This window comes from Falco peregrinus, chromosome 4, assembly GCF_023634155.1.
Source record: "Falco peregrinus isolate bFalPer1 chromosome 4, bFalPer1.pri, whole genome shotgun sequence".
NCBI lineage: Eukaryota > Metazoa > Chordata > Aves > Falconiformes > Falconidae > Falco > Falco peregrinus.
This window is the reverse complement of record NC_073724.1, coordinates 88521400-88538443: the sequence shown is the minus strand read 5'-3', so window position 1 is coordinate 88538443 and position 17044 is coordinate 88521400. Positions and strand designations below refer to the sequence as shown.

Genomic DNA, 17044 nt, shown 5'->3' with positions numbered 1-17044 from the left:
ATATTGGACACACTGAAACATAAAGATTTTGCTTCCAATGCTGTGCTTAGACATCCACAAGAGAGTCCCCACCTCTTTAGGTATTTCCATTCCCTTTGGGGGGGGGCGGGGCAGGCAGGAACTTTCTAATTTTTTCCTAATGTGAGGTAGAAAGACATTAAAAGAATGAGGTTTTTTACACTTTTCTGTATTTTTCCACCAACATTGCCTTCAGCATGTATCACATAACGAGAATGCACTAATTTTCATTGATCTATGCTAACGTGAAACTTCTTTCTTTTCTTGGCACGTTGTATGCAAGGCTGATTTGAGTAAGTTCTTCAAGGAAATGTTGTTCTTCATTCTCTTTGCTGTAAACATACCAGTTGACCTTTTTTTCCCCCCCCCTTTTTTTTTTTCCCCTGTTAAATAATTTTGCATAAAATTTGAAGGTAGGATTTTATCAGCATGGTAGTTGGGTAGTTCCTGCCAGACAGACAGGTAGTAATAACCCACAGTGGGTCATTAAAGTGATAAATGTATTAAAAACAGAGCAAAACACACATGCTTCTCAACCTGGTAACCCTTCAGACAGAACTGCAGTAACAGAATGAGTTAAGAAAAATATTTTAAAAATAAAGGTGTATTTTTTCAGTAACAATGATATGTAAAATCCTGATAACTGCCTTGAAATCCACTGCCTTCTGTTTGTGAAAGCATCCAAACTATTGCAGAAATACTGCATTTCACCCAGTTTACAATGCCTGCCGCTTGGGTCTGCCTCACATGTAGTACATGAGAAATGTCTTTAGCCCAAATTTTCATTCATAGACTTACTTCACCATGTGCATTCTCTCTTCACTGGTATTTTTATTCTGGTTACTCTAATAACCACTTCTGTGCATACCTGTAAGAGACAGGATGCTTTTAACCGGTTTCCTGGACTTTGTGGAGTTTTATAAGGGGGAAATTATATATGCAGATGGCAGAAATTTGTCTATTTTCTAAACAAAGAGCTTTAGGAAGAAAGAAATTGCAGTGAGAAGAAAGCCTTGGGAAATAAATGATTTATTGGAGCAGCAGCAGAGCTGTGGAAGGACAATCTACCAGCCACTTCATTGCACCTCCCACCAGCTTTATTTGCTTTTCTCAGTTTCTCCCCCTGCAGTGTTAGCATCTCCTGCTTGCTCTGCTGACACGGGTAGCCACCTCGATGCCTCCTCCTGAGTGGCACATGGAGCTCATGGGGTTGAAGTATGTTTTCCCTTCTGGAATTCATTCAGAGACATCTGGGTGGCGTGTGTTTGTTATCCCACCCCTTTGGCCACCCTGACTTGCGGCTGAAGTTGCAACAGGTACCCTGAAAGCCAGCAGAAAAAATGGCATGAAAGCACAGATGGCTGCAGGTGGCCATTTCTTAAATTGCTGCTGACCTTCACTAATGACCCCTGCCAGTGCCACTGGCTGAGGGTATGTACTAATTCATTCACTTAAGGATATTGCTGAACCAGATTTAAGGCATTCTCGCTTGCCATGGATGGTTTCATAAAAATATCATGGGAAAGAGTCATTCATTCCAACCTCTTGGTGCAAGGCAGCACCAACCATATCCAAACTGTCCTCAACAGGCATTGTCTGTTCAAACCCTGATGGCCTAGGCTTTATATCCTTCCTCGAGGATGTAGTTAGTGAATGATCTAAATCCGCCATGCTGCAATTTTTATCTTATCCCCCATGAACATGGAGAATCCATTCCATGCCTTTTCAGTGATAACTTTTGGTGTGTTTGGAGGCTGTTGTCACACATTTCTGCCCTAAACCAGCCCAGTTCCATTCTCATCACTGACCTCTCAGCTCACACTTCCAAAGGTGTTGCCTGTGCCTCACTTGACATGCAGTGCCCCTGCTCCAGCTTAGACCTCACCTTAAAAAACATCACTCTAGGTTTGTCCAGGTGTGACAAACATGCTCCTTTGTTGACCATCCTGAACATAAATGAGGATACTGAAACATCCTTACAGCTTGTATGTGAAGCAGGGCTTCCTCCCAATGGTGTGTCGTTGGATCTGTGAGCTTCAGGGAATATTTCAGCTGAAACATGGTTTCCTAGGAAAATGTCACATGAGTGTCAGAAGCTTTAGTAAATCAATGTACAAGGCACCTACCCCATCCCCAGGCCCAATTTCTTTGACATTATTTGACCTCAGAAAACCTGTGTTTGTTATACTTCTCCCTGTTACCTTCAAAGCACGCACTTTTTTTTATTGTTATTTTGGGGAGAACTGAAGTTTATGTGATGGATCAGTAATTCCTGAGTTCCTCCTTTTTCTCCTTTTTTTAAAGTTTCATTTCATAATACAAGAACTCAACTGATTAAACACAGGATGTATCTTCACATTGTTTCATATGAGCCAAATACCTCTGATGGAGCTTTGCACTTGCGGTTATGGACTTCGCAAAACCTGGCACAAACTTAAATATCTGCTTCTTTGAATTCATTCAGACCTTGAAGATGCAACTTTTTGACAAACATTTATTCTAAAAGAGACACAGAAACAAATAGTAAGCATAAGGGTTACTAATGTGATTCTTTAAAATCACGTACAAATTAATAAATATATTATTTCTGAAATGATCAGGAAAAAAGGTAAACATTTATTTAAATGCCTAAGTGCCTAAGGTTTCTAATGGCAAAATTGGAGTGGGGGTTAAAAGCTTTGTCTCCCCCCTGATGCTTAAAAAGGACAAAACAGGTGGCAAAAACATTTCTATGGAAAATGGAAAGAATTTAACCCACCCAACAACTTGGCACTGAGATGGAGCTGTTCCTTTTGTCTTCTTATGTGTTCTACTAAGCACCATATTTGGGTGCTTTCCAATTACAGCAAATCAATATGTAAAATTCCTATTTTGGTCAGTTTTCTTGCAGTCTATCATGGTACATGTTCAAATATAAATTAAAACAGATCTTTTTTCCAAAAGAAACTCCTGCTTAGTAGAGGAAAGAGAGGCAGACTTATGCCAGTGGAGTTTTTATTGCTTGCATAAATGAAAGGAAGAAGTGGCAAGATGTGTATGAAGTGGTGGGGGAGTATAAATACAGCCATGTGATCATCCTGAATAAGTAAGATGGACTTGTGGCCATGGTCCTGATCTTATCTGAAGATGAGCTAGAGAATACTGAGCCCAATATTGCTGTCATAGAAAAAAAATAAATTAGTTTTCACAAGAGTTGGTGGATGTAGTGCTGAAAACCACAGAGCATTTTTGTGGCCAAGCCAGTGAGGTATATATGCTTACTTTTAAGCATACAGTTTGTCCCATTTATTTCACCTCCAGCACGCACGGAAAGCATATACTCTCGCTGGGGAACCTTGCAAATTGACAGGTTTGAGAAGAGAAATATTTGATCTATAGAGAAAGCATGAAAGGAAGGAAAAGAGGTGGCTGTGAGAAACAGCAGAGAATGAAGGATGTGTCTGTTTACTTTTCTAAGATGATACGTTTCTCTGACAGTAGCAAATAAGTCAGTAACTCCATAAATACCAGTATTAAGTAAAATTGATGCTTTTAGTAATTGAGCCAAATACAAAAAGATTAAATTAACTCTTACTACAATTCCTGTGATTTAAAATCAGTTATCTCAGGGACAAATTGCTCTGCAAAGTTTTTCAAAGAGTCTGTTAACTTATTTAATGTGGAGTTGAAATTCTGGCATTGCTCTAATAGTGTTCCCACATTCCGTTCAAGAGATCCCATCAGATGGTTTGCATAGCTATTTTTAGTTTTTAATAAAGAGAGGATGACACATGACTTACCAGAAAAGAAAATACATTTTTGCTACTTTAACCTTATTTAAGTTGTATTTCTAATCTAAAGAAAGAGCCTTAATCCATGAAATAGCCATAGCGTATAGGAGAGTTCTAAATTAACATTGGCTAGACGCATCCAAGCCTAGTTTAGATAAATGAAAAAGTGAATAAAAGGGACATTTCTGTGTATAGTTCATATAAATAAAAAAGTAAATAAAGAGACATTTCTGTGTATTTTAGATTAATAAAGCTGAAATGTACAGGGGTGAGTATTATAAACACTTTTATTGAAGGCGCATGTTAAAAATAATATGTTCTGCAGTTGACCGTCATCTTGTCATTCACAGCAACAGCCACATGTGAATAATGTTTATCTTTGGTTTTAGGGAAAGGAATTTCATTGTCATACTGAAGATTTGCACAGTTTGAATTGCGATATTATTTGTCCTACAACAAGGTGTAATGAACAAGTATGTATTGCTACTACAGCTTACAGGTATAAGTAGTTTATTAATAGGATTTACAAATTTGCATTACTGCTGCCAAACAAGAGCCTGTCCAGGCATGTGTACTTCTTCCTCCTTAGTATTTTAGTACTGACCAAACTGACGGGAATTTGGTTGGTTCTAAAACCTTACTTCACAGGGAGCCTTTTCCTACAGTGATGGAAACCCCTCGCCGCAGCTGGAAGAGGCAGTGTGCCTGCCGGTGTGTCCCACCGGCCCTGAGGACATGGGTGGTGGGGGGTGGGGGGGGTGGGGGTGGCGCGTTTGGCCCCCTGGTGTGCTGGGATCGTGGCACAGCTGGGCTGCTGTGTGGGGTGGGAGAGCCGTCTCTCTGCCTGTGTCACTGAGAACGGATCTGCTGGGCTGTGAGATACCCGAGGAGCTAATTTTTCCCTTGCCAAGAAAGGTGGAGCAAGGCAACGGTGACCACCAAATACGTTTTTGAGCAGATGAGTAGCAGGAGGGTAAATTAAGGACAAAGTTTGGAGATGCTTTTTGCTTTATGGGTTTTTTTTGCACTTATACAGTGTAGGAACAGGGATACAATTTACAACCAACCTTTTTTGCTGCATGAAGTCTGTGAAACTTATTCATGTTTGTGACCTGCAGGTGAAGCTATGCCAGGAGGAAAGGTTTGTCGTTTGAATGGAAAAGTACCAACCTGATGAACATAAAAGAGACTGAGCAGTTCCTGGTCAACCAGTTTTATTAGGCAGCAGCTTCTAAGATGAAAGCATCTGAATCCCATGGAAACAAGCAGAGAAAGAATCAGAGTCAGGCAGCCTTTAAGTGATAATATTTGCAGATGTCATGAAGACCAAGGGGGTGGTAAATCACGAAAAGGGCAAAACATTGAAATAAATTATTTGGAATAGCTAGTGAGATAAACATAAGCAAATATATTTCTAAACAGCCAAATGCAAAGCTGTGGCACTTAAAAACAAAGTGTGTAAGAAACGTTTAATCGCTATGAGGGATCCTTTAGGAGATGCCTTGATTTTGAAAAGGTCTTAGGGGTCATGGTGACTAATCAGCTGTGTAAGATCTACAGCCAGAATCAAATGTTAATTGGATTTATGAGTAGAATTGGATCTATGATTACAAGAATTTCTGGTACTTGTGAGAGTGATATTGCCTCTGTGCTTGGTACCGACTTACATGCAGCTGTGGTATGGCACCTGGTGTCTTTGTCCACAGTCCAAGACAGATGATTATTGTTTAGAAAGGGGGCAAGGGAGAGCCTGCAAAGCACCTGAAAGACCTCAAAATATTCTTTATAGTTAAAGACTCAAGGAGTTTGTTCTGATGAACAAGAGAATTTGAGAGATAACTTAAAGCTTGGAGGTTCCAAAATAGGAAAGAGGTCAAGGGGGTTCTTCACTCTATACAGGAGCGATCAGAAACTCTACCTACTAAAAGTTTAAAATTAGGGATGGAAAAAAAGACAGATTTTGAAGCAAGGATAAATTAATCATTGGAATAACATACTAAGGTTTGTGGTTCAAAATTTTTAAACGAAAGACTGGGTTTTGTTTTAAAAGAAGTTTTCATTGAGACTCAGGTTTATCTTATGACTTGACCTACAGAGAACTAAATAATCAACCACCAGTATTCTATGCCTGTAAAATCTTCTATAGTATATATAGTGTGTAATCTCTACTGACTAGATAATCACCAGGGAATCTTCTGAGTTTATAAACATGGAAATATAATACATCTTCTGTAGGTTAGAGGAAAATCTATTTTATTAGAGCAAATAGGGGCATACAAATATCCTCATCCTGGCCCCCAAGGAATATTTTTCTGTCATTAAAAGAGGTCTGGGTCACTATAAAACCCAGAGTATTAAAAATCATACAGCTGAGGCACGTTTTCTGCATCTTCCATCTTATGCTCCCAAGGACATCCCAGATGGTAATGATTGAATTTGTCTATTTATTAGACATGACAGCTTCCACTGATGAGGGTGTTTGTAATTCTAAGCAAAGAGCAGTTGCTGAGATGAAATGTCTATGACTTTCTAACCACAGAGTTGTTGCTTTGGTAGGCTACCGAAACAACAGTTCTGTGATCATTTAATACCAGCTCTGTGAGGCTGTACATCATGTAACAGTACAAATTTGATCGAAATCAGGCAAGAGCATCTGATTCCATTTTGGTTGGTTTAGCCAGAGCACATAGCACAGTGTTTACATTCACTTAATAATTTTATGTTGATTTTATGCCAGCTGCAGGAAGACAGCATGAAGTTAAGAGCTGCCTAGACAGAAAATACTTCTTCTATGTTAAATCTGCCAGGGCAAATTCTCTCTTTGATATATTGTTAACAAATCTGAATCAGTGGAGTGACTGTACCAGTATATTGCATTATTATGACTACAGTGGCTTTGCGATCCGATGCTAAGTACCCCACAAAACAGATTCACTGTATTGTCAAACTACAGCTTGAGAGCCAAGCTGAACTGAAAGTTAAAACAGAGACGCTGAAGAGTAATCTCATTGTGCCTGCTCTCCATCCACTGCCAGGCCCTGAGATACCTTTGAAATTGCCAATGATCCCTGAAAAGAAAAAAAATAAAAAATAAAAAGCGAAAAAAATCTCCAGGCAAAACAGGACCACTTACAGGAAAATAGCTGGAGGTAAGGATGGTTTACTCTGAACTTCCTGCGTCAAAGTCAAGTTGTGTCCCTTTAGATGTCAACCGTTGTTTGGAAGAGGTTAAATTCCCTCATGTTTGACCTACATAGAGTTCTGGCGTTTGGGAAGGTACTGTGTGAGCTGGGCATGCCAATTAATTTTAAGGATGGTAGTAGTCATAGTAAATGAATGATCTGCAAGGATTAGTAACTTCTCTGTCAACTGGCTGAACAATTTTAGAAACCATACAGGTGAGTTGGTTGGAGGTTGGGCCACAATTATTATATTATTTTTCAAAGCTGGAAGGAGGCACGGTGACGAAGATACGCTTTGAAATTACCTTGGGAGGAACTATTTCATAAAAGCCAGCAATACAGACATCAGTATGGTCAGTATAGGAATGAATTCTAGTGGGCTGATTTTTAAGGATGAATGTCTTGGACAGTCTGGAATTACAATATCAGTATTTACAATGTAGGAAGCCTGAGAAATAAGGACTTCAAGAAGTCTGGACAGATAGTGAGTGCAGTCTTTGTGGTGGAAATCTGCAATGAGACCACTGATCTCCATGGCAGTAGATGAACTTGCCCCTGTGAAAGCCAGATCAGGTTCTATGTCATTTTCTACATTTTGAAAAAGAATTTTAAAAACACATTTCAGGGTGTGGAATGGTCCCAGACAAGGGAGTGTCACCTTCTGATCGGCTGAATTTCACATGGCTTTTATTATGTGGCTCCACAAAGGCTCAAGTCTTTATGAAGAGGCATTAACCTCCATGTAGCTAGAACAGTTGCATGCCAAGTCCTCAAAGCACAAAATTCACATTACTGGGTAGTTTTTGGAGTATCATTTTGAAGACCCCTGAAAGCACCACTTAACAAAAATATGCAATAAGTCTGATGGTCCTTTTCTTCTTTTACTAGGAGGTCCAAGGGCTCCCATTCTCATGTAGTTTCAGAATGCAGAGTCTCTAATATATACAATACGTAGGATACATCTTGCCTATTTTTTTTGGCTTACTTTCATCCCACATTGAGAAAATACATGGCTAAAAATACTTCAGGATGCTTTCCAGGGAATACCACCCATGTGTCCCTCAAGAGACTCCTCTTTAACATTCCTTAACCCACATGGTATTCAATGTTTCCAGTGACAGACTGTGCCTCCATAAATAAGCTACATAAGTTCCTAATATGAGTTATGCATTGCATACAGTGGAATAACTGCCTTAAAAGAATGTTGAGGCTACAAAAGGAAGCAGTCACAGAGGTAAGAAATGCCAAAATTAAGGCAGGCTTCGCAAACTCAGTATGGTCCTGCTGTGCAAATGCCCAGTCTGAGCCAGTCTCTCATTATGGCTTATTTTTAACTCCTGATTCATTCCAACTACAGGTACTTGCTAGTCACCGGATTAGAAGCTACTTGGTATTTTTTTATAATCCTCATTTGTAGTAACCCTTCCTAGTGGCTCTTACTTCCCATCCATATGGACTAGGAGTAGAGAAGTCAGTCAGCATGAACATGGCTTAGTTGATGAACCCCGTTCACTCTGATCCTCTCTGCGCATCTTCCCTTGTTGGTGTGGCAAAGCTGTGTTCAGAGCTTCATGGGACATGCAAAATAACTCATCTGTATTTAAAGGAATTTTCCTGCTGTGTTTCCAAACACCTCCTTTCAAACAAGGCCCTAGCAGTGGAAAGCATTATGTAAGCCACGCCTAGAGATGCTACCAGCTCTTTTTCCACCTCACATAGCATCACTCTCACAACTACCATAGGAAGGAAAACCTGACCCATACATTGGCAGCGTCTGTTCATGAGCCATCCACCTTTGACCTTCTGGGTGGAGTTATTTTCTTGAGGGAAGTAAAGACTCCTGCTTCCTGATGTATTGAAGCTCTTCAGTGAGTATCCCTCCTTCCGTCATCCCTCTTGCTTTCAGAGAACCGATTCCTACAGCATGGGTCCCAGGGAGAAACAGAGTTTCATCCAAATTCCAGGTCTGCATTTTTTCCATGAGCAGGCACCAATCCTTGTCAGGCCGCAGGAAAAAAATCCCACCACCCAAACCTTTTGAACAGGCAAGAAAATATAATCTGTTTGAGAAACTGTTGTAAAACCAGATGTCTAAAGGGGTGCAAAGCATTGCTGCTGCTATTAGTGATGAGATGATTAATGATTCCAAGTCTTTGGGATACAATTAATCCCTTTCATCAATTCATCTAGGTGTATAAAAAGAACGTGTAGGATTTGACTTCTTCCTAAAAGCTGTGCAAATAGCCTATTTTGCATTGGTTCACAACAGATTCAGGGACAAATATGACACTGACATACAGAACTTTGCAGAACCTCCCTTGACATTAAAACAGGCAAAAAACCACCCTGCTCGGTTAATGGGGGGAAAAAATCGCACCACAGCACCATAGCTCCAAGCAGCCCTCGGCCACTCTGCTCCAGTTGTGGAATCTTTCTGTTTGGCCTCTGGAAGGGTGAAGGAACCCTTATTCACATCTTCTGAGGGGGGAGTGGGAGGGGTGGTGAAGACAAGCCCTACCAGGCTTCTCAAAGTCCAGTGCCTTTTAGAGAGGGGAGGCTTCTTGAGGCAGGGAAGGAGAGCTGCCAGCTTTGCCTTGAGCAGGTGTTTTCTACCTGATGTTACTGAACGGGTCTTCAAACAGGGCTGTGCAGAAGCTGTAAGATGATTTATTTATATTTTCCTATTTTCATAATCTGGTTGCTTACTGTGAGATCAAACATTGCTTATTTGCATCTTACTGTCTCCAATACAACTCCTTTGAAGCAGACCTGTCTAAAAAGGTTATCCACGTGTGTCTGTAGCCTCCACTTTCTCAGGGAGCCTTAGTAATCTGCAGTTACAGATATTAAGATCGACTTCTTCTGAGATTGTGGGGTAAAAGCATGCAGAGCCTGCCTAGTGCTGATACCAGTTTTACACGTTGAATTGTTGAAGCTGAGGAAGCTGCAGCTGCCAAAAAAATGGGAACATTTTTAAATTCGGGCATCACATGGACCCAGGAAAATTCTTCCTTAGCAAATGAAATGAGGACAAACAGCAAAAGAGAGGTACTTCATCACTGATTTTATCAGCTGACTTTCCCTCAAGGGTGCATCAAGCTTCTTTTTTTTTTTTTTTTTTTTTTTTTTTCCAATCGACTCTGCCACCCTGTATGGAAGGGGGAAGTCATCCATGACCTCAGTCATCCATCCAAAGCTGGTTCACACTATAGGTGTGCATGGGAAGGTCAGTCCCCTCACACCAACCCATTTTGCTATGAGGAGGCAGACTTTCGCACTCTTCACCTCCTGTACTTGGGCAGAGTGGCATCTCCTTTCGCACCTCCTCCTGCTTCTGAATTCACCACTGAATTCTCCAGGGCAAAGTGTATGCCTGAACTGGTGAAAGCTATCACGGGACTGGGACTGCAATGTAAAGGTGGCCACGGCACGCAGTTATTCTGTATTTATCCCTGATGGTAAAGGAAGTAGAAGTAATGAGGAGAGGTATGATGGTGGAAGGCAGCAGGAAGGAGATGGTTTTTCAAAGGTGGGAGAATGCAAATGGAAATCTACTGAAGCCTAGTTAGAGGGAAGGGAAGATGGGAACTGAACAGAGGAGGAGTGTATATATACAACAGTCATTGCGTTGTCTGTACGTACGTTACAGTTGGTGTCGTGTTCTATGTGCCTCTGCATAGCCTTCCCATCAGCAAAGACGTGAAAAGAATATATAGGTTTCTTTTTTCACATACAGCTTTCTAATTCACTCAACCATACCAATTCCTTTGCACCTCAAGTAAGCAAGTGAATACAAGAAGACAGAAATAAATGAGAATCTAAGGAAGACACACTCTTCACACTCTCACAATCATCAGACTAAATGTATCATTTCTGCAGCTCTATGGAAGGCAATGAAGCTGAAATTAGTTCTTCATGCATGAATTACGGTACTGCATAGTGATTTTTAGGCATCCATAAAATGCAGCATAAATAGTTTATGCTCAGTCCTAAGGGGGAGGTGTTTCATTTGTTTACTTCTGTTAGGTCATGGTTATTCTGCAAGCTCAAGGAAATACCTAATCGAAAATTTTAGTACAAAGAACTATTTCGAAAAAAAAAGGCAGAAAAGAGCTGCAGAGTGATAAAACAGCAGTTACAATGTACCTCTATTTGAAGAAAGCTGGAAAAATGGTTTAGAAAAATACAGTAGAGGTGTGTAAGCCCAGAAACTACAGGAAAACCAAGCAAAGTTGTTATAACCATTTTTATTTGTTCATGACAGAAGAAAATTAGAGAGACATGAAAGGCAGCAGAGGCATCATGCCAGACAACTTTCTGATGGATAATGGTCAATCCAATCTTGTTATTTTGTGCTCTTTCTTTGCCTATGCCTAGCATCCATCCATTAGGTTTTGCTGTAGTCACAACCACATCTTGAACATAACCTTAGAAGGATTCAAGTCTTAGATTTTCTTCCTGAAGGAATAAGACATTCATTGAGGTGGAGGAGAATTGGAAGTCAGCAGCTTTTAATATAGAACAGACTCCAAATTCAGGTTGTTTGATTAAAAGTAATCAAAACCAAAAAACTGCAAAAAATTGGATTAGCAGGATAGAAACATAAACATCGAACACGATAATAACCAATTTAAATGAAACGCAAGTACATAAGGAGGCTAAACCTTACAGTCACAATCTGTTGCGTTAGTGCACAGACACATCGACTAGTGAATTCTGTTGTTTCTGGTTCTTAAAGAAAAAATGTCACTTTGTGTCCTCTGACTGCATCTGAAGTCAATAAATCCATCTGCTGCCTTTCACGCATGCAGAACGCATTTTCATCCCCTCCAAGCCATGTTCATTGGCCAGCTTGATATAATTAAATAGCCTGCATGACACATTCAGATGCTTGAATTTAAGCCATTAATTTAAGTATGCATATTGCAGTCTCTCCCAGGTACAGGAGGAAAGGGGAGCACAAACAGCAATAGTCCTCAGGTGTGTCCCTTGCTAGTATAGGTTGTCAAATGTGATGTTAAGGTATTTGACAGATAACGAAGATAGCAGTTGATTTCAACAAGTGCAGTGTAATGTAATTTCTTTTTGTAAAACCCTCTCCCAGTGTTCTTGGTAGTGTCTCTGTAGACTGAGGGGAGTGTGGAGAATAATGTACATCTCCTTCCATTAAATGAACACCTTTATTCAAAGGCAATATGTTAACTTGTCAAAACTCATCATCCTCATGCTACACAATAAAACATTCTTTAATGCAACACAGGACTATGTTGTCACCTAGCTCACCTATAAGGAAAATTCTAAGCAAGTTTTCCCCTTAGAAAATAACCCCTGTGAGATGTTAATTGTTTGGAAAAAGTTGGAATAAACCTGAATTGAACCAGTCTTAACATACTAAATTATTTTTTATTCTTCCCCATCTACATATTTCTTTTGACCCAAAGCATATTTCCTCCTTTTTTTACAGAGAAGCTTGATTTTTGTTCCAGTTTTGGGAGAAATGCAAGCCAACCAGCTGTCAACAAAGACTGTCGCATCTTATTCAAGACTAAAGTTACACAGAATTGGTGATCTTTGATATTGCTCCCACAAATACTGTGGTTGCTTTTCATCAGGTCATGTGGACACAATTTCTTTTTTAGAATAACACCATTGCTGAAGTACCCACACAACTCCGCTCCTGACTTGTTGAATCCATAACTTATGTTTTATATCAGGTTGTTTGGCACAGAAGTAGAATGAAAACCTTTTGGAAGAGAGAATGTTTTTAAGATAAAAATTGCTTTTCTCAACCAGAAGAATAAAAGCAATCTAGGTAAGTTTGTGCTTCATGACTGAAGTTTTGTCTCTTTGTCCACATTTTTGGCTAGATCTGACACATCCCCCACAAGAAACTCTAGATCTCAAGGGAGAGAAGAAGGGAAGAGACTGCAACCTATTATTCACCTGTATGTTACAAAAATATCTTTCATGTGTCAAGTGGTATGACGTAGGTGGTATAATTTGGCATTATCATGCATTGCTACTTGTCTATCACCACACTTTTTAAAACTATCCCTTTCATTGGTATGGTTTCTACACACGAAGTGATTTCACTTTTTACTTTACTGCAAAAAAAGAGATTTCAAAATACTAGAAGCAGCTCAGAATAGGACTGACTAATCTTTGCTAAAATTTATATACCTATATATAAATGTACATATAAAATATGATTTCCAAGTTTTTATTTTATAGGTATTTATAGAATGAGAGGTTTCTATTTTATTAACCAAAAGAATGAGTTTGCAAATCTTTGCAACAAGGATTTAAAGCAAACCCACGCAGTAACAGGGAACTGAATTCTGAGGTTTAAATTAGATTATTAGTCGAACTGACTATTTTACAATCTACTTGGGAAGGTACTAGACAAAAAGCTTTCATGGCACTTCACCTTTCCATGACCTATGTAGCAATACGGGCTCCGGTTACTTGGGCAACCGATCAACAACTTCACCTTGGCTGTGCAATGCTGGGAAGAGATTAAGAAAAGGAAACACAAAGGAGGGAGTCAATTTGAATAGAAAAAACCCAATGCATAGGATCATGAGCAGGCAAGTAGTTTTAGTTGTTCATAAGTGCAAGGAAAAGGACCCAGTTCTTACAACATGACAGTATAAAGCTAGATGGCATTTAAAGAGGTGGCAAAACAATTTCAGAGCCCCTACTCATCAAGTCTTAGCAAAAATACCAGATTCTAGTTATATAGGGGATGAGAAATGATGGGACTATTTTGTACAAGTACAAAACAAAGCATGCAGATGATATCCTCTTCTGGCAGTAGGGAAACCTTGAACTTTAGAAGGTCTAGGTTGCTTATCTGAGGCACACCTTACTATTGTCAAAATTCATAGCATTTATTCTAAGACTACCTGATAGCACTGGACTAAAACCTGGGGTTTTCCACTTTAGAATAGTGACCATATGATTCAAAGAGATGGGATACACATTCGTTGTATGTTTAACTTCAGTATTATCAAAATTACATAGACTAGAGATACAATTGTATTTCAACTTCTCATTCTATTTTGTCTCCAGTCCACAAAGTCTAGATTAATTTTTTTTTTTAATGGTTCTTCAGCAGCAAAGTCCATGGGAAACTGCTTTTTACCTTGCACAATGAACAGCCTTTCGCCAGGAGGGCATAGAGATGTAATCCTAGGAAGAACCAGGTCAGTATGAATCCAAGTCTCCAGCACTCTTGCACACTTCTGGGGAGACTACAATACAAAACCAGACAATGGCTAGAAGTAGTGTGGGATGCAATCTTTAAACCAAAAGCTCATACAGTAAGTGTGGATGCATGTACAGTCTATAAGGCATCTGATCTGGTACCTCTTGGCAAGGTAACTGAGAATTTAGAACAATCAAAAATCAAGGTAATAATCAGTGGTTCAAAAATCCACTAATTGAAAGGTGTCTTATTATCATTAAAGGCTTGCTTTATTAGGTCCTAAAGGGATTTGCTTTTGCTCTATAATGTTATCATCAGTAATTCTGAAGCAAACAAGCATACTCTATTGTAACTGTTTCCAGATGACACATGGTTTGCAGGAACGACAAATAATGCAGAACACAGGTGACTGAGCCCTCTCAATCATTTGATAAGCTAACTATGCAAGTTTTAGGGCAGCCATGTACAAAACAATACTTTGAAGAATGAAGCAAAGCATCTGAGGTCATGGAAGCTAGAGAGTGAACATATGCTCTCAGCCTGATCCTCTTAGTAAGGGTGGACACAATCTTTACTGTATAATAGAAAACTGTATTACCTCTGACATTGGTGCAACTGTCACTGTAATATAGTGGCTAGACTTGACACTGGCCTGAGCACTGTAAGTGTCCAGTAAAGAGTCACAGAAAAAAGGATCAAAAGGTTACAAAGCTTACAAAATAATCTGAAAAAATTGTTCACCATCTAAGTTAGCCTTAACCTCTCATCATTGGAATTTCTTGCACCTTTTTCTGTTAGAAGAAAGACTCCTCTGTAAACTAAATTGTTCTTCCATGTAACAAGAATTAGAACTTGTGATCAAGCTAAATCAAACTTTTGCTTAGGCAAGCAAAGAAGATTGAGCCCACTGTTCTATTTTACTGCAATGCATATTTTTTAATCTCTCAATCAGTCTAGGCTCCTGCTATATGCTCTTAGTTTTTGTGGGAAGTAGACGGTTGAGGGGCTCTTTTCTGGTATTTGTGGTTTGGCAACAGTTAATGCAAAAGGATCTCCTTGTATCCTGAACAAGGAAGGTAACTAACAAAAAGGTGAGCCCTGTTACTGAAAATACTGCTTATATGTTTCTTTCCACTCTTATTAAGCCAATTATTTTAGTGAGTGTGCTCTCAGACAGGGTCAGGCATCTAACCTCAGACTAAGGATTATTCTGTGAAGGTTTATGCACAAATTTGACTTCATACACTGCAAGTTCAGAGACATGGTGTTTCTGCTGAGTAACATCAAGTAAACATCAGAGCTCTTTGAGCCCAAACTTAGCCCTGTCTTTCTGCACTTTCCCTTCCATTGCCTTTCTGCAGAAACTAGAATGCCATTGTAAATACTGGCATTAACTTTAACAAGCTTGCAGTAGCTCAAAGTGAGCTTTGTCCCATCTGTGCAGATTAGTTAGGAAGCTTTTCTTGGTTGATTTTGTTGTTGTTGTTGTTGTTGGGGGGTGGGGGTGGGGTTTGTGTGTGTTTTTTGTTTTGTTTTGGGTTTTTTCCGAACTAAGCACTGAGGGCAAAACCTGCTACTCTGAGGAACCCAAAGCATGGAGTTGACTTCTGCTGGTTGCCTACTCTGAAGCTAAGGACACTTCAGTCATGGACACAAAGCACTGTCAGTTGAGAGCTCATCTGCAGTATCCTCTGTCTTTTTTAAGTCTGGCTAATTCTATGACTGAAATAAAGACAACAGGGTCTATTTTTGGTTTTAAATGTAATTTATTATGTAATTGTTGCTCGGTAAATGAGCTTATGTGGGATACAATAATATAGAATTTCAACCTTACTTTAAAATCTGTCTTACAAATCAGTGTCATGTTGCTACTGGTTTAAGATCAGCACTGTCAAATATTAACAAAATACAGGAAATATGTCCTTCTTTTTCAGGAAATGCTTGTATCATTGAGTCAGTAAAACTGTTTCAGCTTAAGAGAATCAGATTTAAATACTACTTACAGACATGCCTAACGTAACAGCAATAAAGATTACTGGTATATTAAGTGTTTGCTTAAATTCAGAAGCTAACAGACAAACTAACACTGTATTAGTTTTTCTTTTCCTGTATATAACATGATATAACTTCTTGATGAAGCATTTACTATTAAAACATTTCTGAAAGTATTTTCAGGAAATGCACTTTCTGTACAATATACCAATTTTGGGTCTTGTGCAATATTGCACATAATATAGGTATCTTTTATATACATATATATAAATATATAGATGGCTGAAGGGGGGAAAACAAAGAAAACTATGCTTTTTTAACAGGGATAAACATCAGTATTTCATTTGCACCAACATAATTTATGTCATTTGGTTTTGAATCCTAAACCACTTTACTTAAATGTAAATAAATTTAAGTTAAAATATACATGGTATCATTAAATTGATGAAACTTCTGATCATAACCCTGCAACTCCCTCAACTTTTCCTCTCTTTTCCTGTATTGCAACTGGAGACAGGTTATAAGATACAGGCTGGATCCTCGTTACTACTCAGCTTTGCCAATGGGAATGTCACACTTCTAGTTCCCAGCATTAAGCCCACAAGTTATTTACTCTAACTGCTCTTCTACTGTGTCCTTCTCGCTGTGGTCTAAAGTGTGATTCTGGTTCCACTTCCCACTGCCAGCATTCAGCTCATTTATGCCTAGAAAACAATGAGAAAAATAAAGAACAACGATGATGGATCTGTTATAGCCAGGGAGCTTGCTTTATGCTCCAGCCACATTTTGGTGATTGGTGCAATCACCTTTATTGCCCCAACAGGTCCTTTCCAGACCAAACATATAACATTTCACATCCTTCCCTTGCTTTGTAG

General features: G+C 39.2%; 1 long non-coding RNA gene across 1 annotated transcript; it reads right to left on the bottom strand.

The window, feature by feature from the left end:
* Positions 1-412: 412 nt before the first annotated feature.
* On the bottom strand, positions 413-7957 carry LOC114010280 (uncharacterized). The gene is made up of 3 exons (XR_003551655.2): positions 4959-7957; positions 2399-2517; positions 413-2085 (listed from the first exon to the last, which is right to left on the bottom strand). It is a non-coding gene; the product is annotated as an uncharacterized LOC114010280 (long non-coding RNA).
* Between the last annotated feature and the right edge of the window lie 9087 nt (positions 7958-17044).